We start from the raw sequence: 25,880 nt of genomic DNA on the forward strand, positions 1-25,880 counted from the left end.
AAATTAGACCGTTGGTTTTCCCGTTTGAATGGGTTTACACTATAGTATTTTTTGGGGCCCTTCATAGCTTACTGTTCGGTGTGAGCCAAGGCTCCGTGTTTAAGGCCGTACTTTGACCTATAATGGTCTACTTTTATAAATTGTTACTTAGATATAGATTTGTCTCATTGGCACTCATACCGCATCTTCCTATATCTATTGACACATCTGTGTCATCTCTGCTATCGTTCACTAAAATATCGTCATTTGAGCTTTATGGACCAGCAAAAGGTTGTAATTAATTTAGGTTGGATTGGTCGGTCCGAAATTTCTGCTTGATCAGGATTCGTTACTATCAGAGCTCCCTCTGCATGCCTCTACATCAACCCCCTACCACCACGCCTACGTGATCTAGAAGATTGTATTGTTTCCGAGAAAACTCTGTATTTATCAGAAATAGAAGGAACTGAATTGTATTGATATGGAACACGATGTTGACGTTATTTTTCGTTGATTTCTATTACCATCACCGGAATTACTAACGTAAAACGTTGGTTAAATTTGTTTGTGACGGTAGACCTTTAAGGTTCATATGCTCAATATTTTTTGTTTAATGCTATAAATGAGTATAACTGTCCGAATAAATGCCGTTCAGATGTAATAAAATAGGATGCATGTTATATTTTCTGACTAAATGAAAAGTTTTGCACATTTTTAATCAATGTTAATAATTTCTTTATAGAACAAGTTTTTTAAACGTTGTTGTGACAGTGTACTTAAGGCAGCAACCATTTGATTTTCGGGGGGGGGGGGGGGGGGGGGGGGCTATGGTTTTTTTTGGAAAAAAAAGTTTGTTTCCAGTTTTTGGAGAAAAAAATAATTTGTTTTTGATTCTGAGAAAAAAAAATTGTTTGTTTCACCCTCAGCTGCCACTATATGTAATGCTAAAATTGAAAGAAAAAAATTGTTTTTGACTTGTCGCGAAAAAAATAGATTGTTTTTCGCCGCAGGCGAAAAAAAAAATTTGTCCAGAAAAAAAAACCATAGCCCCCCCCCCCCCAGAAAATCAAATGGTTGCTGCCTAAGGCTAGGTTTTTGGAAATGATGTCGAAGTTTTCACGGGATTCGCTCATTTACATTAGATTTCTTTGCTTTCATAGAATTTTTCAAACTTGTTTTACAAAAGGATATGCGCTATCGTCAATTTGAGAATATAATATTCTCGCTATAAATGCATTCTAAACTGTTAAGCCGTAAGGGAGTGATATTTTTTCTTGGTGTCTACAATCAAAAATGACTTCTTTCAATGCCTACTCGGTCCACAAATTGCGTTATTTACGTTTTAGACACATGTCACCCCAAAGCCCTAACGCTCCTCTTCCCAATGGTGTAGCAATATTATATTTTACATACCTATAAGTACCCGAAAAAAGAAGGAATACTCGAAGAACAACATTATGATGTTACCCGTCTACACGAAAAATACAAGATTTTTCTTGTTAATAATAATAATAATAATAATATCTTTATTTAGAGAGAGTAACTCATTTGGATTACACCAATTTTCAATAAGGCTCTCTTAATACAATAATAATTACATTACAAATAAACAATGCATCAATAATAATGGTAAATAAAGATTATGTTCAATTTAAAATACAATAAACAATTATGATATGGCATTACAGTAAAAATATGATGGTAATGTTAAAAGTACATAGATTTGTATTTATGTTTAAATTCGGATGCTGTATTTGATTTTTTTTTTATTGAATTAGGAAGAGCATTCCACACTTTTGGTCCATTGTACGAGAAACTAGACTTATACAACTCTGTATTTGGTTTTGGAATAATAAAATTATCTGAGGATGAAAATCTCGTATTATATTTTTGGTTTGCAGAAGCTGATACAATAAGACTGGACATATATTCTGGAGGTAAGCCATGTTTTGCCTTATACATTAATAATGATTTGTGATAAAGTATTCTTTGTGTGATTGGCACAATGTTACATTCGTGAAATAATTCTCTTGAAGGTTTGGTGTAATCATGTTCGTCTAAAATTATTCTTGCTGCCCTTTTTTGCAGTTTTAGTAAACTATCTAATAGAAAGTTATTACAGTTTCCCCATATTGAACAACAATAATCTAAGTGAGGTAAAACGTAAGCGTTATAGTACATTTGTCTAGCTTTATGATTTAAATATTTCTTTATCCTTTTTAGTAAAGCTAAAGAAGAGTTAACTTTTTTGATTATATAATCGATATGAGAAGACCAAGATAGAGATGCATCAATAAAAACACCTAGAACTTTTTCACATGTACTTTCTATAATTTGTTGTCCATTTAAAGCAAGATTAATGTTTTCATTTGATGTAACGGAAAGCTTTTGTTTAGATCCAATGCATATAGCTTTCGTTTTAGATACATTTACAGCCATTTTATTGTCATCACACCAGCGAAAAATATCTTGTAAAACCGTATTAAGTTTTTGACTGATGCAACTTTTGTTTTGTCCAATGACTGATATGGTGCTATCATCAGCAAATAAATCGGTGTTATGATTAGGATTAGACAAAGGAAGATCAGTAATAAAAATTAAAAACAACACCGGTCCTAATACGGATCCTTGAGGTACACCCGTTTTTTGTTTTTGTACGTCTGATAATGTATTTGAAATAGATACTTTCTGATATCTGTCAGCCAAATATGATGTAAACCAACGTAATGAAGTATAAGCTAATTTGTATTTGTTTAATTTTTGAATAAGCAGTTCATGATTGAGAAGATCAAAGGCTTTTGCTAGATCTAGAAATACTGCTCCAACAAGATCGCCATCATCAATGGCTTTAAGCCATTTATCTATTAAAGCTGTTAAAGCAGTTTGACAAGAATGGTTTGCACGAAAGCCTGACTGCATTCTATACAATACCTTGTATTTATTAAGATATTTTACTAAGTGTGTTTTCACATGTTTTTCAAGGATTTTAGAAATGAGTGGTAAAATTGCAATTGGTCTATAATTAAAAACATCCTGTTTTGAGCCTTTGTTCTTATAAACTGGTATGACTTTTGCCAGTTTAAATGAGGATGGAAAAATACATTTTTTGATACTCAAATTAAAAATATGACAAAGTGGTAGTGAAATAGCACGAGAAGACATCTTTAAAAATTTTGCACTTATGGTATCAAGGCCTGTTGCTTTTGATTCATCTAGTGCTTTTAGTTGTAAACACACAAAATCATAACTCATAAGTGGTATAGAAAAATACACGTCATCTGGTACATGACCCGATATAAAATTACCAAGTTTGTTAAAACAACTACTAGAATTGTTGATGTTTTGATCTATATTAAGATTATCTGTGATATTTGTGAAATAAGCATTAAAAACATGAGCAATGCCTTTTGGTTCTAAAATTTCCTTTTTGTTACAATCACTTATGATTTTTATACTGGTATGATTGTCGGTACCGCTGACAGTATGTAGGTGCTTCCATAATTTACTGCTGTTGCTCTTTTTTTGTTCTATGATATTGGTATAATAATTTTGTTTAGAGTTTTCGATGAGATATTTGACTTTATTTCTCCAAAGTCTATAACTATACATATCTTTTTTTTTATGATAAAAATCACGTTTTCTCATGCTATCTAGAATTTCATCATTCATCCACTCATTTTGATACAAACGTTTTACTCTCTTTTTAATGAGTGGAGCATGATGATTTAATACTTTAGTAAAAATATTCAAAAAAGACAACAGTGCTTCTTCGGGGTCATCAATTTCTAATACACAATTAAATGAACACTGTGATATGTGATTGACAAAACCATTTTCATTAAAATGTTTAGTAGATCTGAACGTAATATATTCATGAATTTTCTTTTTCGATTTTAACCCTCTTTTGTGAGAAATGCATACTGGATAATGGTCACTGATAGAATACTTCGGAACAGATATAAAATGAATATTATGTGGTTCATTGCTATAAATATGGTCTACCAAAGAGGAAGATGTTTGTGTGACTCGAGTAGGAACTGAGACTATTTGAGACAAGTTAAAAATGTTTTTTAAATGTGACCATTTAGCTGGAATCTTTCTCGACGACAAATTAATATTAAAGTCACCCAAAATAATCATTTCCTTATCTTCAATATCGACATTTGTTAACATTAATTCAAATTTTGTAACCCACTCTGCATTACTTTTTGGTGGTTTATAAATGTTACCAATTAATATAGGTTTTTGATGAACAAAAATAATTTCGATCCACATTGATTCTATATCATCATTTTCCAAATCATATCGTCTTATTGTGGTTAACATGTTAGAAATATAAATTAAAAACCCACCGCCAGATTTTCCAATTCTGTTTTTTCTGTTTGTATCATAACCCTTAATATCTATTTCTTTGTTTTGGACAGAATCTGACAAAAATGTTTCACTTAAACACAGCACATCTGTGTTAGATTTTGATAGCAAATATTTAATTTCAGAAAACTTTGGCAATATATGATTTATGTTTAAGTGACATATATTAAGTGACTTGTGTGGAAATATAAAAGGGTTTGTAAATGGAGATGATTTGGAATTAGATGATAGAATATGTGTTGCAGTACATAAATACAAAATAACAATACTGACAATATTTCCTAAAATAGAATTACATGTTCTGGTAGTAGAAAAGTTATTGGTTAAATTTACCTCCAGTACGTTTGACTGGACACACTTTGTTCTTGAGTTGTTGTGTTATTGAATGGTATAAATCTCCTCCCTGTTGACCTCACCGATTGAAAATTTGATTCAGTTTCTGATGTACAATTTGAGAATTGAAACAAATTGTTGACGCAGGAGATAATGTTGTGGCTTAAAACTTTGGCACCAGCAACATTTGTGTGAACATGGTCTGCAAATAAAGTAAGATTGGCTGGTCTCCATATAGAAAGTCTAAAGTATTGTCCAAAATTTCCACATGTTGTTCCTCTAGAGAGAACAGATGATTATTGACATTGTAAATTGTACGATTAGCTTGAGAATTGGTTGGCCTTGGTAGAATTGAGGAAATTACCAGCTTAGTTCTTGGTAAGCTTTGCCTGACTGTACAAATCAAATTTTTGAAGTCGTCCATAATAGCATGAACAGAGTCTCCATCTGATACATTGTTAGTGCCCACATGAATAACAATAACATCAACACAATCAAGTCTGCCTTCTGATATGTACTGAATTAGGCAATCTTCAATGTCTCTGATCCGTCCTCCCCGGATAGTCTTTACTTTGGTATTGATTTGTTGAGTTGACATTTTCCTAGGAGACATCTTTTTAAGAGTTGAACTCCCAATAAGAAATAAGTTTTTCTTGTCAAAAGACCGATGAAAATGTGGATTAGTAGAGTTGACTTCACGGTCCGTGTATTTTGTATTTATTGGTGACCTTTGTTTTTCCACATAAGTAGGACTTTGAGCATTATGCTTGTTACCTAGATTTGTTCTATTTAAAGAAACTGGCTTATTAGAGCTGCTTGGTAAACCACTTCTTACAGCGTTGCTGTATGTTCCAGGTGTTGGTTTATTTAAAGCTGAAATTCTTTCCTCTCTTTTGCGATTTGGTGTTTCTGTCACAGTTTTTGTTAAATCGTTGACGTGAGATGATTTTAAATTTACAGATTTAATCTCATTTGAAACGGCATTTAATTTGTCCCACAAACTGTTGGATTCATTTATAAATGCCTTATTGTTTACATCTATATCCGATTTAATGAGCTGTGTTTGTGTAAAAACTTCTTGGACGGAGGTTAAAGCTGAATTGGTTTGAACTTTAACCGTATTTGTTAGTGATGCAAACTTGTCTTTCATCTCTTGAAATTGATTGTTTGACGAGTCAATATGACAGTTAAGGGCATCATTTAAATTTAAAACTTCCTCAGAAGTTGACAATAAAAGACTTTCAATTCTCCTGAGTGTTGACATGGTACAGAAAATCGGAGAGTTTGCCTTATTATTATTTTTGCGAAATTTATTGGTGGAGATACTTCGACGCGGGGTTGTAACCTTCATCGGTATAGTTTCCTCTTCATCGTCGGTCCATTCAATGTTGTTACACACATTCACGATACTATGATTATTTGCTTGAACGGTGTTTCCAGACGTTTTTATATTTAAAGCAAGTTTTGCGAGTTTATCGGCTTCAATCTGACCGATTTCAGAATCACGAGCAACGTGCGCCCACGTTACTTTTATATTTGATAACAAATGATCTATCTCTGACCAGAGATCTTTGTTTTTCACATCATTTCCGGAAGATTTAAGTTTCCAGTTGTTGCTTTTCCAATAAACAATGTCATTTGTTATACCTCTAACTAAATATTCACTGTCGGTTTTAATGATAATGTTTGATAATTGATTTTCGTGTATTTGTTGAAGGCATTTTACGGCAGCATACAGTTCCCCCTTATTGTTTGTTTGCTTGTAAGATTCAGGAACTGGACCATTTATATTTTTGATGTTATTTGGTTCCCAAAATATACCATAACTGGCCTTTGCCAATGGCTTGCCGTTATTCTTGCATGCTCCATCAATGTATACTTCCATTATTTAAAAATGTCCGAACAGTTCAGGAAAACGTTAACGTTGTTTTCGCGGGCTTTCTGATATGACGTGATGAACATGGTTTTGATTTATAAATTTTGCTTCGTTTGTCTTTTGTTACGATAAAAATGTTAATATTGATAACAAATAGTAAAATTTACCATACCGTTATACATTTTGAAGTCTATCAAACAGTAAAATCCATCGTAAATCACGAATCGAGTTTTCCTAAAAAACAACATCCACAACGGACCACTGCAACTCGTCTCAAATGTAGAATACACTATAGGAGTGTCCAGTAATAACAAATAACTTCGAACAATGTTAAACGATGCTTTAGAAAATAATTTCAACACTTTAAAAGTCCTGTGATCAACGGAAATAGATAATAATCCTGCATTGAATGATCGTGAATTTTTTAGGCAGCCATTAGACCTTCGTGACGTCGCAGTCGTTATTATTATATTGTTAGGATTAGGTAAACAGATTGACAAAACTGAATAAAAACCGATAAACTATCTGTAACTTAATTTTTGTAGAGCTTTAAATGTTTTTTACACATAATAACACTTGTCCTTCATATTTTTTTTCTTGTTTAAGGCCATTTTTAAGTGTCGGGTACGTGAAATCTGAAAACGTCACCAACATTGTGCGTAACGTCTGATAACGTAGTAAGATCACGGTATGAACGTATAGTATAATCGTGGTAAGAACGTAGTTATAATCGCATTAAAAGTGTGGTAAGATCGTGTTGCTATCGGATAATTCTTGGTATGATCGTAGTGAAAACATGATGAGCGTAGAAATATCTTGATAACCGTGATGAGGTCGCAGAAAAAGCGTGGTGTGAACGTTGCAAAAGGTAATGAGGACGTAATTGCATCGTTTTCATGCACTATCCCGCGAACTAACCACGATCTGAATTTATTTTAGATCGCGGTGAGCGTAGTGCAATCGTGGTCTAGTGGGACTGGGGCTTAACAAAATCTTTTTTTATATTCTTTTTGTGAAAAAGACAATGAGAATGATGGTCGTAGTATGAACGTAGTCAGGTCGTAAGAAGAGCGTGATGAGGATGGCAAGGGCGTGCTAGAATCGCAGTATGGTCGTAAACAGCGTGGTATAGTCGTATAGTGGAAGCCTAGTTGGGTCGTGGTGAGAACGTGATGGTCGAAGTGAGGTCGTAATAACGTCGCTGTGAGATCGTAGCGTAGTTTCTCCAAATAGAATCACGCTTTCGCTACGACGGTACAGCGATCTTACTACGCTCTCACTACGCTTCTACTATACGACCTGATTTCGCCACGACCGCACCACGATTGTTTTGAACATGTTTTAAGTTGGCCTCGCTCATCACGATCCTGAAGACCTCACCACGACCGTGATACGACCTTACTGCGATCTACACGATCGTATTACGATCATCAATATCTTCATTTTTTTCACAGATCGTAGTGGGATCGTGACCTTGTGGGACTGTGGTATAACTTGTCTGTTGACCTTGTCATCAATTTCATCTGTTACAGTACTATAGGCCACTAGAAAAAATGACCTTATTGTCTTGTACAATGAAATCATGAATTATCCATGATTAGATTAGTTTTCAGATACTGTTAGCAACAGGTCAACTGCATTTGGTATATGATTGTAAGGTTTATACTACGTTGGGCAAATGTGATTTCGTGATAATGTCAATTCTTTGATACTATTAGCAATAGGTAAACTATATAAGGTTTCTAGAATGATTGCAAGATATTAAAGGCTGTTTAGATGCATGAGTTGGGAAATAATTTCAGGAAAAAAGTATTGAATTATGTTTGGGTGGACATATCCGTTTGGCAGGTTTCATCTCGCATATTTGTTTTTATCGGCCAATGTTCAATTTTTGTGATACTGTCCGTTTAACAGATATCAGCAATCATTACGACACATTCCTGTTTGTTGTATTTAATGATTGTAATGTGTATTAATCTTCCCAGGCGGGGTTCAACTGACCTAACCCTCATTTTCATGGTTAGTTGATCTAAGTTGAATTTTGGAGATCATGTTTGTTTTCAGATACTATAAGCAATAGGTTAAATATGGTAGGTGTATAAAAGGATTTTCAGATCCACATGTCTGTCTTTCAAGGTTCAGCCGACCTTGACCTTATTTTTATAGATTACCAATAACGTAAAGTGCGTCCAAACCTTGTCGTAAAGTCTTTCCATTAGAATTTTGTAATTAAGAAGGCGGGAATTTAAGAGTGTCGTCAATACCAAATGGAGAGATACGTGAACCTGATTGCTGATGAAATACATTGCTTTCAAAAGCTTTGCATAAAGAATACAAATATCCTTTTCTAAAAACATAACATTTGAATTTTACCAAATTCCTTGTGGACATGATGATAGAGGAATTCTCAAGATAAGAACGAGAGCGAATTTTGTCAATAAAGATAATTTGAAATATCAATAATTCTTAACTTGCAAACACAGCATGGGATATGAATTAGGGCTTTATATGGATCAATTATTTAACTGGTTATCAGACTATTTACATTTAAGATGTTTAAAAAAAAAGAAAGTAAAAGAGATGATATATTTAAATTACTCTAGACTTCTAAGATACAATACAATTAAGGCATTTATAGACATTTTCCCAAATCACTTCTTTAATATTCCCTTCGTTCAGTTCAATATTTAACGGAATCACGATGAACTTTTTTTTTGGAAGAACATATTAATAATGATTTATGTAATTTAGGATTTTTCATGGATATAAAACATTACAACATTCCCTTATGATTTATTCGATACGTTTTACGCAAATAAATTCATCCTGTGCCGTTTTACCACCCTTCACGTTATAAAATAATTTCCGTAGTTCTTTTGAAAAAGAAAATAAATGATTGCAAAAATATCATTACCAAGACATTTCAATAAATCAACCGCTTTCTGTCCATGAATATACGGTGGATGGTTGAAAGACTGGGACTTATATCCGCGAACATTTTTAAGTGCCTTATACAGACGCAATTAATCAGTAAATGATACAAGGGAATGTTATCTTTTACACATTATAAAGAACACTTTTCATGTTAAGAATATCAGATTTCGAGATTCTGTTAATAGTTAAGACATTAAATTGCGGAAAGACAAAAATTGACGCAATAAACTCGGTGTAAACCAATGATTAATTTCCCTTCGATTAAACCGCTATGGCGAAATCTACAATAATTCGGGCAAAGATAAAGGTTCGTTATGAATTTCAGTGCTGCTCAATTGAGATAAGCGAACCTAAATGACAGGCAAGCATCACCGACATTGGCTTTTAATTAAATAGTATCAAGTCAATGCTTATGATGGAAGAATCATTTTTCCTCATGGTCGCTACAATGTTAATGATTTAAACTTCAGAATTCTAATTATGCTGTTTTTGAATGACTAAAACGGAAAAGGGAAGTTTAATGACGATTTCGTAAGACTAAAATTAGTGCAAAATTAAAAAAACAACGGTTGCTGAAGAAATGAACTCGAAAGTGCATAAAAATTGTATGCTATTTAATTTCATTTCTAGAAGAAAATTGCATTACTTAACAAGGCCACAAAAGAGGATTGGTTTCATTATTTTAAATTGCAAAATGTATGGTTTGAGAAACTTCTGTGAATTGAAAGAACATATTTTTAAAGGACAAAACATCATGCAAATTATATTTGTTCTGCTAAACAAAGTTTTAAATTAATAAAATTTGCTAGATTTAATGTTTCAGAGTTAATGAATTATTTGCATACTGAAATTTGTCATAAAACCGAGTTATTGATGAACCGAATAATCAAAAAATGTTTAGTAAAGTATTTTTATGCATATCAAACACAAGACTATGTAATGTCATTTGGAAGCCTACTTTCTATGCTTTCTAATTTAAATTGATATATCACACGGTTCATTTTTCCATATACATGTGAATGTCAAAAGGTCAAAGATAAACAATCTTAAATAAGATTTTTCTGGCTTCTTCGTACAATGAAACAAAACCATTAGTTTAACATAAATATAAAGAATATCAAGTAAATACACAGATAATCACGTCCAATCTTATAAATTAATGCTATTTTTTTCTACCAGTAAAAGAATGATTTTGGTGAGCAAAATCGGTCATCGAAATGGGTTCTTCCCGATTACTATGAAATGAAATGTTCTTTTCCAAGCGTTTGGTCAAGTCGGTCAAGAGGCCTATGATAACTGACGATCATAGAAAAAAAGTGTTGAGCATGGAACTCGTACTAGGCGTATTACTTGCTTATTACAGCCACTGGATTGGATACCGTTACTCACGACTATCCGTCTAGGTCTGACGTAATCCTAAAAGTAGCGATTTTTTTAAATCCAAAAAACATTGTCAAATGTCTATATCAAAGTCAACCCCTGGACCAGAGAAAGTCGTCAATCTAGTATAAATTTGACCCTAACCTGCAAGTAATTGCAACAGAAGATTTTCAAGTTTTAATCTTTAGCATTATACCCCAAATATACACAGAAAAAAGTCCCATAAAAACTTATTTGAGGAAGACTAAAAAAATCACCATTTAAAATTCCTAAGGAGATTTGCATTGAAAAGGGAGATAACTCTTGCAAAAAAGTCAGAAATACCGATGAAAATTGATACAAAATTATAACTTTACCGCTTCTGTTCATCAGAATGTATTGATTCTCGATTTTTTAGCGGTCTTTAGAGTATAAAATCTAAAGGTGTTTTCATATCTTTTATCTATCTATAATCTAGATTTCGTAATTGATTAGTTGACCATTTCAACATGTCAAGGTAAAGAATCTCAAATTTAATAAAAATAATTCTTCTTTTTGTGGTTCAAAGTTTCTTTAGATAAGAAAGATGCTGAAAACATATAATATACAGATATAAACAATACCAAATTTTCACACTATTTTTTCAAAATGGTCACAAAGTTTCAAATTTTTCAATTTCTTACATGGAAAAATGCACAAAAAAAATAAAACTACCCATAACACTTCGGTTTTGTACATTTCATGAGAAGAAGATTATATAATATAGTTAAATACAAACTTATAACCCCATCAAAGTATCATACTTTACATAAATTTCAAGAAAATCAACCAAAAAAAAAGACCCCAAAAAGACTCATTTTTGCGGAGTTATCTCCCCTTCAAGTGTTAATTTCCATAGGAAATTAAAAATGCTAATTTTGAGTTTTCCTCAAGGTAGATTGTATGGGACTTTTTTCTGTGAATAGAAAGGACATTATGCTATAGATAAGAACTAAAACATTTTCTGTTGCAATTAGTTTGAGGTTAAATCTTAGTTTGACTGGACCAGCCCCAGCTTGTCTGGCAAAACAGCCGTTGGACGTCAGAGTAATCTCGGACTACTTATGATGAGGAATTCCAACTAGCAGAGGAGACGGCTTTTCAAGATTGATTGTTTTGAAGCCTTTGATTTTTAATGCCATGTCTCGTTCTCTTTGAGAATTTATTAAATCAGTCTATTTATTTGATTAAAGGGGAAATATAATTATTAGTATTTTAAGAACATTTTCTATTAATAAAGATATTATTTTATTTGCTGCTCTGTGGATCTGCTTCTGTTGTTTACTCAATATTCCACACAATGATTCAACACATACTAGTATGATATTCACTTTTTTTCTTTTTCTATAACATTAGATTTTTTTTTCACAAACAAAACACGATAATTTGCGGTCAGAAAGGAATTCATATAAAGATAAACAAATCTTTTTTGATGAACGAGTTAATCAGTTGGTAGCTTAGTGTAAATCTTGAGATAATTCCGCATGAATAATTGACCATTTTTCATTGACGAGGACTTTAAGCATTAATGTTACCACTGTAGATTTTTTTGACAAATGGTCCGAGACCACAATTAATTCGTAGTGTTTTTTTCTTTTAGAACATATTAAAATGAAAATTAAAAAAATCCGACCTGCGCTTTCTCAATGAAATTTTTACAGTGTGTCGTACTACTTTTGGGACAAATTATATCAAAATTATAGAAAACTTCATCAGCTCTAACTCAAAATATGGACAATTTTATGTTTAGGGCGTCTTGAAATCTTTTGACAGCTTCCGAAGTGCTAATTTTTAACCTTTTTCAGCTGGACCAAATCACTACTTTCCTTTAAAATTCTGAACCCAACTTTTCTTTGTGTAATTTCACCCCCCCCCTCCTACTTACAATTTGAGGCATAAAACATGAAGAAATAAATTTGGAAGGGGTATAAAAAATATTGGCAAGTAACCCACTGTCAACACTAGGGACTATATTTGTCAAGGGACGACAATTGTGGTCTCGGACCAAATCATTTGTGATAAGTATATAAAGACAGAACTCTTGCAGCTCTTCTATGAAAACAAACTGATACACTTTCAAACAAGATTTAAATACATAAATTAAATACATCCTATAGTTGATAGTATTGAAGGATATCAAATGCTCTGTGATCAATTCAAATTTTATCGTTAGGCTCCAAGCTCCCTTGAGCATTTTTTTGTGACTCTGGGTTCTTCTGATAGGATTGCGGTTGTTTACTTTAAGCCAGATGCATGCAGGTTCATATTAAAATATGAAAACTGTAAAAATAGAAAAGAAAATAAAAATATGAAAGTTAGATGTTGCATAATTAAAGATTTGTCTGCTTTGGGTTTCCTTCTTAATTGAACAATAGTTTGTGACTCTTTTTTTTCATATAACAAATATCTCATTTATGTTTTGTAGACAAGAAAAAAAAAACCATTGATTTAAATCTGCTACATAATTTAAGCTTAGCAGAACGATCGATGAAACATAGGTGAAATGGGATTATCTCCCTTTTACTAGAAAAAAATCAAACTGTTTGTTCCGTTTCTGATAGGTTCAATACAACATACAACATGTATTTCTCTAGTCTGACGTCTTTTTAATCTATTCTTGTTTGATAATTTTCATGCCCCACCTACGATAGAAGAGGGGCATTGTATTTTCTAGTCTGGGTTCGTTCGTCGTCTGTCCCGCTTCAGGTAAAAGTTGAGGTAGTTTTTGATGAAGTTGAAGTCTAATCAACTTTAAACTCAGTACTCATGTTCCCTAGGATATGATCGTTTTAATTAAATGCCAAATTATATTTTTGACCCCAATTTCACGAATCAGGCTCCATTGAACATAGAAAATAATAGTGCGAGTGGGGTATCCATGTACTATGGACACATTCTGGTTTTATATGTGGTTTAAATCAATCTGATGAATCAATCCCTTTACACCTGATTTCTACAGTGTGGTTTTAGTTGCCACACAAATGTCCCGGGCTAGTGGAAACAAAAAAATGTTTCACCTTGCCACTGATTCTTTATGAGCCTGACCTATGTCAGAAATCGGTAATTCAGTGGTCATCGTTGGTGCTGCCTATTTAGTGTTTCTCGTTTATTCTGTAGCATAAATTATGCTGTTGGTTTTTCGTAATAAGGTGTTTTACATTTGTCATTCCGGGGCAGAGCACTTTCCATTTTCATCAGCTAAGAGTCGACTAGCCCTTTTTGAAAGGCTAATGCTTGTTTTGTATTGTGTCTCTGATGTCTTCTCTATACGCAGTATGTACATGTATGTGTTCACTGTTGGAGGCCTTACGGGGATTTGCAATTGTTTCAATTCTTAGCTGCTAAATCTATGCCAACTGAATGCACGTAATCAAACTCTCAAATTTGATTTAATATACTAAAACGTTATTCAGAACCTCTAGAAGTTCTAGTATACCATGTATACACTATGTCTGGAATTTATAAAGTATCAACATTTTTTGTGTAGTGCTGACTCGATGCTATCAAATAAGCTTACGAACTGACCCTAGAAAACTGACAATGAACATGTGACAACGTTGTAATATAAATATAAAATGAAAGTCTATTAACATAAGATAGGCATACACAGGGATAAGCACGTGTAATAGTACAATGTTGATTTTCGTAGTTCTTTGTGATAATTTGTATAGAAGTACTGATTTCTGTGCGGGTCTTAAAAATCAAAGACATCAGTCTTCCTTCTGTTACTTTCCCTATTTTCTATTGTTCAGTTGACATTCGTTTCAAAAACTTGATTTTCTGAGCATATACGCAGCATATCTTTAACAAATGTGGACTTCAATAAGGTTAATTTATTGACTTGCAAGCGACTAATACATCAGGAGTGTTTTGGGTGTATTCAAACTTTCAGCATTTTAAACAAACAAAAGTCTACATCGTTCCTAGTACCAAGTAAAAAACTTGTAGAGACTTATAATAACACCACATTATTGTGTAAATGACAAGAAAATGGAAAGACAATAGAGATGTATATGAACCACAAATTACGACCACAGCAGAAAAAAAGGTTACATTACACAACTACAATCAAGTATTAATGAAAATATAATCTAAAATAATGAGAGACATGCACAGTATGAAGTAAGGAAGAACACAATATAATATATTCATCATATTAAAAAAAAAAAGCTTATTAAAACCCGGTTTGTCACTAATGTAATTAGCACAAACATTTCTCGTACCATTCAACATTGTTTCGGTTGTCCACCTTGTTTTTCTGAAAACTGTAAATTTGTAAAATCTCCTGAACTATTAGCATGTCTTTTGCATCATCAACGTAAATCTCAAATGCAACATTCTTATTTCCGCGGTTCAACAGAGAAATCATGTGGATAAATAAATGTTCATCAACGCATTCGTTCATATTTCCGTGAAAACTGAGATTGTAATGCAATCCTGCTGTTGTGTAAGAATACGTTCCGAAAGACATCAGCACTGCGGGTGAACTTGTCATATTTGAACCAATGACAAGAGTCCTTTTGTCCATAACCAAGTCAACATTTGAAACTACTGGCTTGTACAGAATATCTGATTTGAGAAGTCGTTCATCCTTAAACAGATGCTGATGCGATTCGGGAAAACTGAGGATTTTCTTCACATCACGACCAAATAAGCGTTTTGATGATTTCAATTGGATGCTGTGCTTTTTCTGTTTTTCATGTAGGTCTGTTATCTTTGTGTGGAAAGTTTCTTTCGTCTGCAAAAGAGTTGACTGCATTGTATAATCGTACAATTATTATATGTTAAAAATTTGATCAAATAAAGTACGAGCAAGTTGCATTTTTATAAGTGAGATATTTTGATTTGATAACTATTTACACCACTGGGTCGATGCCACTGCTGGTAGACGTTTCGTCCCCGAGGGTATCACCAGCCCAGTAGTCAACACTTCGGTGTTGACATGAATATCAATAATGAGGTCATTTTAAATTTATAAATTTCCTGTTTACAAATATAAAAAAGAAGATGTGGTATGATTGACAATGAGACAACTGTCCACAAAAGACCAAAATGACACAAACAACTATAGGTCACCGTACGGCCTTCAACAATGAGCAAAGCCCATACCGCATAGAGAGCTATAAAAGGCCCCGATAAGACAATGTAAAACAATTCAAATGAGAAAACTAACGGCCTTATTTATGTAAAAAAAAATGAACGAAAAACAAATATGTAACAAATAAAACTTAGAATTTTTCGAAAATGTTTTTTTGATATGAGCTTCACTGATGAGTCTTATGTAGACGAAACGTGCGTCTGGCGTACTAAATTATAACCCTGGTACCTTTGATAACTATTGATACATAGTTGAACAATAGCAGGTAAATGACGAACCGTAAACTAGTATACTTATTACTAATTAACCCTACTTTATATAAATTTTGTTTTGACGTCTGCTGTTCTTTGCAACTATTTTAAGAAAACATCTTCCGAGGAAAGAAACGCATATCAACTGTTGTTTGTAAAAAAAAGTTCTAGATGTCAAGGTTATCAATAAGAATTGTTTACAAGTTGGTTAATGTCACCATAATCATGTTTGATAACTAGCTTGTTTGTGTGACCATGACCTACGTACCTTTAGTTATAAAATTAAAAACATTATATAATCGTGTTATAGATTAGAATACGGTTAATATATTTTTGACATATGTAATATTCTTTTAGCGTCAACGTGTCGTCTTTGGAAATGTTCTTACTTTTACAGGGGCCTCGATTGTCGAATAAGAATATATCCATGTGTCATTAGCCAATTAAATCAACAGTGAGGTTATGAGTTCGAACCCAGCAAGTGTCAGGTGTGTTCGACTTCAGTCTAATTAACTATTGTTAGTTTTCCTGCGGAGGTTGGTGGTTCTTGACGGCTTCCTCTACCAATTACGACTTACCGACATAATATAACCAACAGTCCCGAAAGTGGCATTAAACACCAACAGTCAGTCTTACCTTTACTGTCACTAAGTTCCAATCTTTAACTGAATAATCTTCTAGTGCATGTGTATCAGTCATCTTAGGGTCAAAGTTGATTGAAGCAGTTTTTATCATAGGGTCTTGTGTCTGTTTAATGTGCTCGTATACAGTTTTCTTTATTTTCTTGTTATCGCTTCCTTCTTCGACTCGCAATTTATCCAGCACCAATGTTGAACCATCGTCGATAAGGTGTGTTAGCAGAAATCCTACCTGAAAATTAATGTACCATGTCTTTTAATAGACAAAGCCAACATATTAACATTTGGGAATCTACTTGTACTACTATAGTTAAGATTGGTTGTTGTCAGGAATGGTCCCCCTTAAAAATACAATTTAAAATCAAGCTAAAATAAAGCTATGGTTTGCCATTTATTATTTATTTTACAATATGTACATGTACTTTACAATTTTTTTTTGATGAGAAGATGGTTTTTTTTGTATTCTTTAATTTGTTTCAAAATTTTAGGCAATACTATCAAGGACAATGGACATTCGCCGCACGGAAACTTCAGAACATGAATATCTAGTTCTCTTATCTTCTGAAATGTTTTGGTTTGTCGCACAGAACTCTTATGATATGGTTTCCCTAAGACACTTTGAACTTTGTGCTATATAAAAAGTCTCGGTGTTGAGCGTTTTGAATACTGATACACACTGGAAAACTTTTCAGACACAGCAATATTTCAACGCTAAAAACATTCAGATTATCCCTAAAATATCGAAACAATCATAAGGGGTCACGGTGACCTATTAGTCTAAGTAGTCCAACTACCATATCACTTGCCTGTCAACACAGAGCTTGTTGGTTTAACCCGTACGTGCCAGATACATTCGATTCCAATTGACTATAGGGTGATGAAGGTTGGTGATTCCCTCTGGCTTCATACATATTAAAAATAAGATGTGACAACTCTTCACGATAAACCAAATGATTATTTAATTAGCTATAATATATAGGTCACCGTACGCCCTTCAACAATGAGTAAAGCCAATATAGCTATACAAGGCCCCGAAAAGCCTTTTTTCAAAAGTAAATATACAAGTACTTACGTCTTTTCCATCAAGATTTGCCACATATCCTGTATTCGTTTTACGACTAATGAAAGAACAGTATCTATCTACCAGGTGGTCAGTTGTATTGGTCTGATTCGGAATGGCTATGACAGTATTATAATCAGACAGAGTCGCTTTACGGATGTTTACGGTACTATCTCCGTAAAGTCCGTGGCTTTCGTTGACTTTATAATTCGAAGATTCCAAAGCCAAATTATTTCTAATTCCAGAGTGAAAAAGTCTGTTTGGTAAGAATCCTAAATAATTTGATGTCCATCGTGACAGCGACGTTCTGAACATGGTAAAATGTTCAAGGTCTCTTCTAAACTGATAAGTCTATAGACTTTGACGTTCAAATAAATAGAATGGTATTTGATGTTTACAAAACAATAAGTTTTTTTTCACCTAGAATTTGCGAACTGTTGTCATGATTAATTCATTGACAGATGTAATTGACTAATCTCATAAAAATGTAATCCTTTAGATGAACAGATAATCCCTAAAGCGGATATGTATTTCAATATGCGAGACTAAATTTGTACGATGAGTTACCTATAAGCAGTTAAAAAATGTAAACAAACAAATTGCGTACTATTGTTTACAAACAACAACAGCATGTACAAATGTAACCATGTGATGATAGATGCAATTAATTTGTTGGGCTTTCACTTAAAGTTCACCCACCGTAGACGGTACGTATCATGTACTGAAAGTGTGTTACAAACAAATGAATATGAGTAATATGACCTGGCTGGGTGGATATACGAAGACACAATGTACTTATCACAAAGATAAACAGTATATTTTTAACTCTAACATGTCTAAGAGGATAAACATTGTCAACTACTTTTTCTTATCAAGAATATTGCTATTCAGGTCGAAGTCCAAGGCCGTATATTATGTTTACTAACTTTTGTTACATCTAAATATTACGAAAATCCTTTAATCACGCGGTAATGCTTTATTTTCATTTTTTAAGTATTTGGTACTGCTGTTTACAGAAGTTTACATTTAATGCGGATAAGTATAAATAAGCATTTTTTTTGTGTATTTAAATCCCATAAACCATACGAGAAAGGAAGAAATTTCTAGAGGAAAAAAGGGGGTATAAGATAAGGGTCAATAAAAGATTGTTGCTGTTATTCAACTCGTTATTCATTTTCAGATTTCTGTTAAAAGATGAAGAGATGCAAATGAACTCTTTTATCAGATCGATTTTTGTATCATTACGTGGATTTCTTTATGCAACGGAATTTATTGATATGCTTCTTAAAGATTAAAAAAATGCACCTACCAAAATCCGCAGTTTTGCGCATTCTTTTGCTCAATGCTATTATTTTGTGTATACAAATCTATATAACCAACAGTAAATATTTTATTGCACAGCTGCATTTAACTTTTAATGACCATAGCAACAGATGTAAACAATGCAAAAATTGCAACTTAGTCGATGTTTACCTTCTTTGATAAAGAGTTCAATTTATTATGTGTATATCAACTGGATATCTCACTGTTAGGATGCAGTCGCTGCGAAACGTTCAAGAATATATCCTCAAGTCGGAAAATTATTGATTTGATTTGATTTTTGGTGTTCTTAACGCCACTTTTAAGAACCGCATTTAGGCTATTTCGTGGCAGCCAGTTTTTATTCGTGGAGGAAACTGGAATGCCCAGAGAAAACCACAGACCTCCGATAGGAAAACCGACTATCCTTATTACGATTGGAGTGGAGTGCACGCGCACGCGCACCAGCGGGGTTCAAACGTCACAATCTCAGTGGTACTGGCTAGTGATTGCAGTAGTAACTACTTAGACCACTCGGCCACCGAGGCCCCCGAAACTCATTGAATGTTGTGTTTAATTTGCATTTGTTCCATGTTAAAAGTCTTATTTTGACTTTATGAAGAGGAACAGCAACAATAGCATATTCATTTTGCTTAACGGAGACATATAATACATGTCTCTGACTTTCTGTTTTAGCAACTGCGTGTTTTATATAATGATATCCAGTCACTTCCACGAAATATAAATCAAGACAAATATAGATTTAAAATTAATAAAACACTCGTTCTTCAAATAGTAAATTATTTAAAAAAAAAGAAGAATATAAACCCAAGTTTTACAATGCCTTTCTTCATATTTATTATCAAATTCTATAATATTTGAACTTCTAGTATATAAATTTGTTTTATCATGGCATTCATTTGCTTGTACTGTTGATTATGTAAGAAGTAGTTACTTATTTATAGATTGTACTACTACATGTCAAGTTATATCATTTATGAGCACTGAATTTTTCGATGTACACCGAAATATCCTCCCCCCCTTTTTTTTAAAAGTATAATTGATCTTTCAACTGCAATGACTTTGATTTATAATAATACTAAATTGACTCTGAATAAGATTTGTTAATTTAGATTTTACTTAATCATAGTTGTACTTTGCCCAACTATAATATTGAATTTAAATTATGGCTGATTCTTATTGAAATCTTGTAGATATAAAATATAAATAAGTTTATTAACATACTGCTCCAAGCGAAGGGAGAAAAGTAAGAAAAACGAAAATGATGAAAGATTTTTTAGAAATTGTTGTTTACCCCCTCCCCAATTGCACACACAGCACTGACAAAGGTAATTAAGGCTACGAATGTATGAAGCATGTTGGCACTTAGACTGAAGGTTGTATTTACTACGCATATTTTTAGAACATTTTTGTATCTTAAAGCAGCCAATAGAATCGAAGAGGAAGTGTTTTTATTGATTTTTTCCAAGGATTTTCAATACATAATATAAGTTGTGAAGTACAAATGTACTATAAATGTAGTGGAAAAGAATCTTGAATACCTGCTACTATATGGTATGCTGCAGATGGTTTGGTTATTTTTACCCGCCACTAGTCTAAGACAAAACAATGAATTGTTACTGCTTAATATAAGTTGTTATCTAAATGGCAGTAAATTCAAAACATCTTGTGACACATTCTACCATTTGGTAGTTTGTGGATGTTTTCGTCGTCTTTTCCACAACATACAATATATAGAATCTATAATAATGTGGAGATTAAAAAATGTCTTCAACAGAAAAAATACTAACATAAGGTTTATGACCCCTTCTGTGGCCTGATAATTACGAAATTTTCAAACTGCAATAGTATCAAAACAGCAAAGATAATGAATAATAGGGATGGACCATTTTGTACATGGGAAAACTTTGTGCAAAGCATTAATTGCATTACGTAGAAAAAGTCAAGGTTTATGTACCTTCTGTAGCCATTTTTGTACGAATTTTTCAAACCTCAATTGTATCAAAACTAAAGATATAATAAATAATAGAGATAGGCCATTTAGTACATGTTCCAAGGGGAAACTTGATGCAAAGCATTATTTTTTACTGTTTCATTGCATTTGATAGAAAAAGAGGACTTTGTGGCAAATAAATCAAGATTTTTATAGAAAATCCACAGCCTTTAATACAGAGATTTTTGTTATAAAATTTGAAACATAAATTACTCACTTGATTTTCTATGATGTGCTAGTGTTTATTTTTTACAAAAAGTTCTAAGTAACCTGTAAATTCCAAAACACCTCGTGCTGAGTCACTAAAGTCGAGCGCACCCTAAAAGGTGTACTTGATTTTGGCCATATTTATACTTGTGTTAACCAATAACTACATTTATAAACTTGTTTTAAGGAAATCAATGCTAGCACTGCATGCAATAATCCTATATCTATCAGTCATCAAATTGCCAAATATGAGAGTACAAGGATAAAGGCTGTGGATTTTCTATAAATTGATTTATTTGCCACAAAGTCCTCTTTTTCTATTAAATGCAATGGAACAGTAAAAAATAATGCTTTGCATCAAGTTTCCCCTTGGAATATGTACAAAATGGCCTATCTCTATTATTCATAATATCTGTAGTTTTGATACAATTGAAGTTTGAAAAGTTCGTACAAAAATGGCTACAGAAGGGTACATAAACCTTAATTTGGTGAAAATAAAACCAAGATTTTTGTAGAAAATCCACATACTTTAATATAGAGATTTGTGTTCTTAAATTTTAAACAATGATTACTCACTTGTTTTTCTATGATCACCTAGCGTTTATTGTTTACAAAAAGTCTTTAACAGCCTTTAAATTCCAAAACAACTCGTGCTGAGTCACTAAAGTCGAGCGCACTCTAACAGGTGTACTTGAATTAATCCATATTTATCTAAATTTATAAAATTGTTTTAAGGAAATCATTGTAAGCACAACATGCAATAATCCTTTATCTATAAAGCATCGAATTGCCAAATATGAGAGTAAAATGGGGAAAGGCTGTGGATTTTCTATAAAATTTCCATATGTTGAGCATTGAATCAACACAAGGGTACATAAACCTTAAAGTAAGACTTTTCTTTTCAGCATATACAATAACAATTTTATTTCACATAACATCTTGTGAAATCTGCCACCCATAATTAAACTACAGAATTTCAGGGGGTTTCCAACTGACTGTCGCATAAACTAAAATTGAAAATTATAAGAATAGACTGTACATAAAGGAGTAGGTTCAGTAAGACCCCTTTTTGGCCCCACAATATAGCAGTTTTAGAAAATTGTGGATATGTAATCGGTAAGATATTTATTGAAAAGTAGAATGCTTCTGCTACATAAATATGGGTTGTTTTGACAACACAATGCATATAAATATCGAGTACTAACATCTTTAATTCGTACTAAATTACTGAAATCTTCTTAATCTGATCATTTAAGGTGGTACCTAACACTACAGGGAGATAACTCTGTAAAATCAGCTAAACGTTTTAATTACGTTGTGTTGTAAAGGGAATATTAAGCTTCTCAATGATCAAAATTGGTGTTTGTGAAACTGCTATATAACCAGTGTAATTTTTCTGACAAAACGGTTGGTTCAAAATTTTTGAAATTTTTGTATTTTTGTTTAAAAGTCAAAGTAAATACTTTGTCAAAATTTTATGAAAATTAAACGAGCCAAATTAATTTTAGTGAAAGTGTTGGGTACCACCTTAAGTTAAATTTTAGACGGTTTCCGTCTTAAATGAAAGTGGCCGCATTTGTGTTCATCCATAATATTGAAATGTAAGTTGTATTTGATGGTAATACATATATATAAAGGTTGAGGATGAACACGGATGCGGCCACTTTCGTTTTTCACAAAAACCTTCTGAAAAGTGACGATTTTTGGCATATTAGATACAGATTTTTCATAGTTAAGCTTGAATAGGAGCGTTTTTAGTAGACGTCATCAGTTAAAATCTTTCCCATAAACTAATTGAATCAATTGAAATAGACACTTAAGTGTTTAAAAAGTGTCTAAAATCTTTCGTTAAATGAACTTGTAAATTGAGGCCGAAATCAGGCCTTACCGGACCTTCTCCTTTGCTTTTTTTTTACTGAACAGAAAAGTTTCGTACAGCAAAAAAGGATCATGTACATCGACTGTTAATTAAGACTTGAGGAGTGCAGATGGTTACGTAATTCGAATAACGAACATCAGTCTGTAGTCCATCAGCTAGTTTTCAAAAGCGCTCTAGTTAAGGAGTTTGTGTTACACCCCAGGGTACCGCAATTTTTTTTGATAGAATTCCACTTCAGTATCTTATTAATAAAATACAAGGTGTTAGACCAAAAAAAAAAGTGTCCAAAAGAGGTTTAAAAACGTCTCTTACAATGGTCCTCTTATTTAGCTATAACGACTAAGTAATTTTTAATTAAATTTTTTAATATAAAGCGATTGAAAAAAAATAAAGTATAGGTTAAAACAACTAAAACAGATATAAAACTATCATATTTAATGTAAAACTAAAGATTTTTTGTTTAAAAAAAGTGTGTATTTACATTACAAACAATCCGATTTTTTGGGGTTAAAATTAAGGTATATTTTCTCATTTCTTAAAGAAATTCGTAATACAATTATCCGTTTTTGTGAATTAAACTTTAAAATTGACCAGTATGCAATGTTTAAACTATTTGCAGTATGTATATATCGTCTAAAATATGAGTTATTCAATAAAACATATGTACGTGCAAATACTCGTGAAATACCGGAAATCATCAAATTACCGTCTTCGATTCAGTCGACAATATATTCATACCTGAGTGCACACATACGCACTTAAGCTTATCAATTTGCAACTGAAATCAAACACTTAGTTGTCGATTATGTTGTTTTTTTGAGACAAATTATTTTATAAAGTAAATGTGTAACAAAATATTTATGAAAACAATACAAATTAAAGTTAATGTTTTGCGTTTTGAAAAGGTGCACTCTATCGAACTCAATAAAGGTGTGCTTGTTTACATTTTTTGTTTTAGCTATGTGGTGATTGAGTTAAGATTGTTAAGTCTTTCAATCGACAAACATTGCTTTGAACGTAGATCAAATAGTCAGTTGGGGAATTTGTTTAGACTTTTTACTTTCTTTGGCACACAATTATGTCGATTTGACATACCATCTGGTTACTATTTATTTGCTTTTCGTAATATTTACATTGTTCCTCATTTGATAGTGCTTTTTATCATTTTTCTTTCCTTTTAAATTGGATATATTGCTTCACTATTGTTTTATAAATTTTGTACATATTGTCACACTACATGTGCTTTTATAGCAGTCATTGGGAAACGGTTTGGCGATGCATGGCTTGGCGATCTCCTGTTGGAGTCTGGAGTTATTGGGTCAGGTTCTTTGACTGGTGTATTTGAAGGTAAACATTATAATCGGGCGCTACGATTGCTCAAAATTGTATCTGAAGCTTTTGAACGATTACGTTGGGAAGCATTTGGTTCTTGGCTTAATTCAAATGATGAGAATGAATTTCTCGATCCTAATTTTCAGCATCTGCTTTGTCAATCTTAGTTCAAATCAGACAAAATTTAACAGAAAACAACTTAAAAACCTTGCTAATTTCACCTTCTGTTGGTAAACTATTTGAGGCATTTAGTGTATATTGCAATCTAAGTGAGGGACTAATGAAAAAGTTCTGGAATTCTTACATAGAAATGTTCGAACTTTTATTGGTATTTATAAGAGCAACAAGGGAAGGTAAGTGGGAACTTCATTTGGCATGTGTTGAAAAAATGTTACCATGGTTTTTCGCATATGACCGTCAAAACTATTCCCGATACAAGTCAGTATATTTGCTTCACATGCAAAATCTGCCAAATACGTATATCTTTCATCTGGTGGTTTTTGTGTTCAGAGAAGCTCTCATGGATTTTCTAGATCTCCAGTTGACCAAACAATCGAGCAAACGTTGAACAGAGATACCAAAATAAGAGATGGCATTGTTGGTTTCAGTTTGAATAAAGGTTCTGTTAAACGTTGGTTGCTAAATGCACATGACAGAACTTCAATATCATCAAAATGTCGAGATTTGGCATGAATAGTTAATCCTGAAACATCCACACAAACAGAACTTGACAAAACTCGAATGAAATGAGATCAAACTGACGTTTTGAAACACTGCAAAGGTGGACAAACCCATTTGAGACATCTGAGCAGCTATCAGTCTTGTCCTCGGGCACTGTTTCTTCCTCTGAATTAATGTGCGACGCCTATAAAAAGGGAATGTTGGCATCAGACAAATTATCAGTGAACGGCTTGTTCAAAAGTCAATCGGCATTTTCAAACCAATTAAAAGACAATCATTGCTTACATTTTCAACAAATGAAATAAAAGGTAAGCAGTTAATAACTGATATATGAACAACAACACATTGAAAGTAGATATAGAGTAATAGCCTAGACGAGACAGTTGGATATGCGAGAGGTCCTCTTCCATAGTCTCTTGCAAACGTTGATGGTACACTAGTAAAGACAAATAAATCTGTCCTTGCTGGTCTTTTAGAAAAGGGCGTTGAACAAATGCAAGCTATTCCTGAGGAAAGCATGTGTATATTTG

General features: G+C 32.8%; 1 long non-coding RNA gene across 1 annotated transcript; it reads right to left on the bottom strand.

Moving 5' to 3' along the window:
• Positions 1-15,599: 15,599 nt before the first annotated feature.
• Positions 15,600-18,196, bottom strand: LOC143068631 (uncharacterized). Its single transcript, XR_012976214.1, has 3 exons — positions 17,951-18,196; positions 16,877-17,110; positions 15,600-15,629 (listed from the first exon to the last, which is right to left on the bottom strand). It is a non-coding gene; the product is annotated as an uncharacterized LOC143068631 (long non-coding RNA).
• Positions 18,197-25,880: the final 7,684 nt, after the last annotated feature.

This window comes from Mytilus galloprovincialis, chromosome 3 (assembly GCF_965363235.1).
Source record: "Mytilus galloprovincialis chromosome 3, xbMytGall1.hap1.1, whole genome shotgun sequence".
NCBI classification, from domain to species: Eukaryota; Metazoa; Mollusca; class Bivalvia; order Mytilida; family Mytilidae; genus Mytilus; species Mytilus galloprovincialis.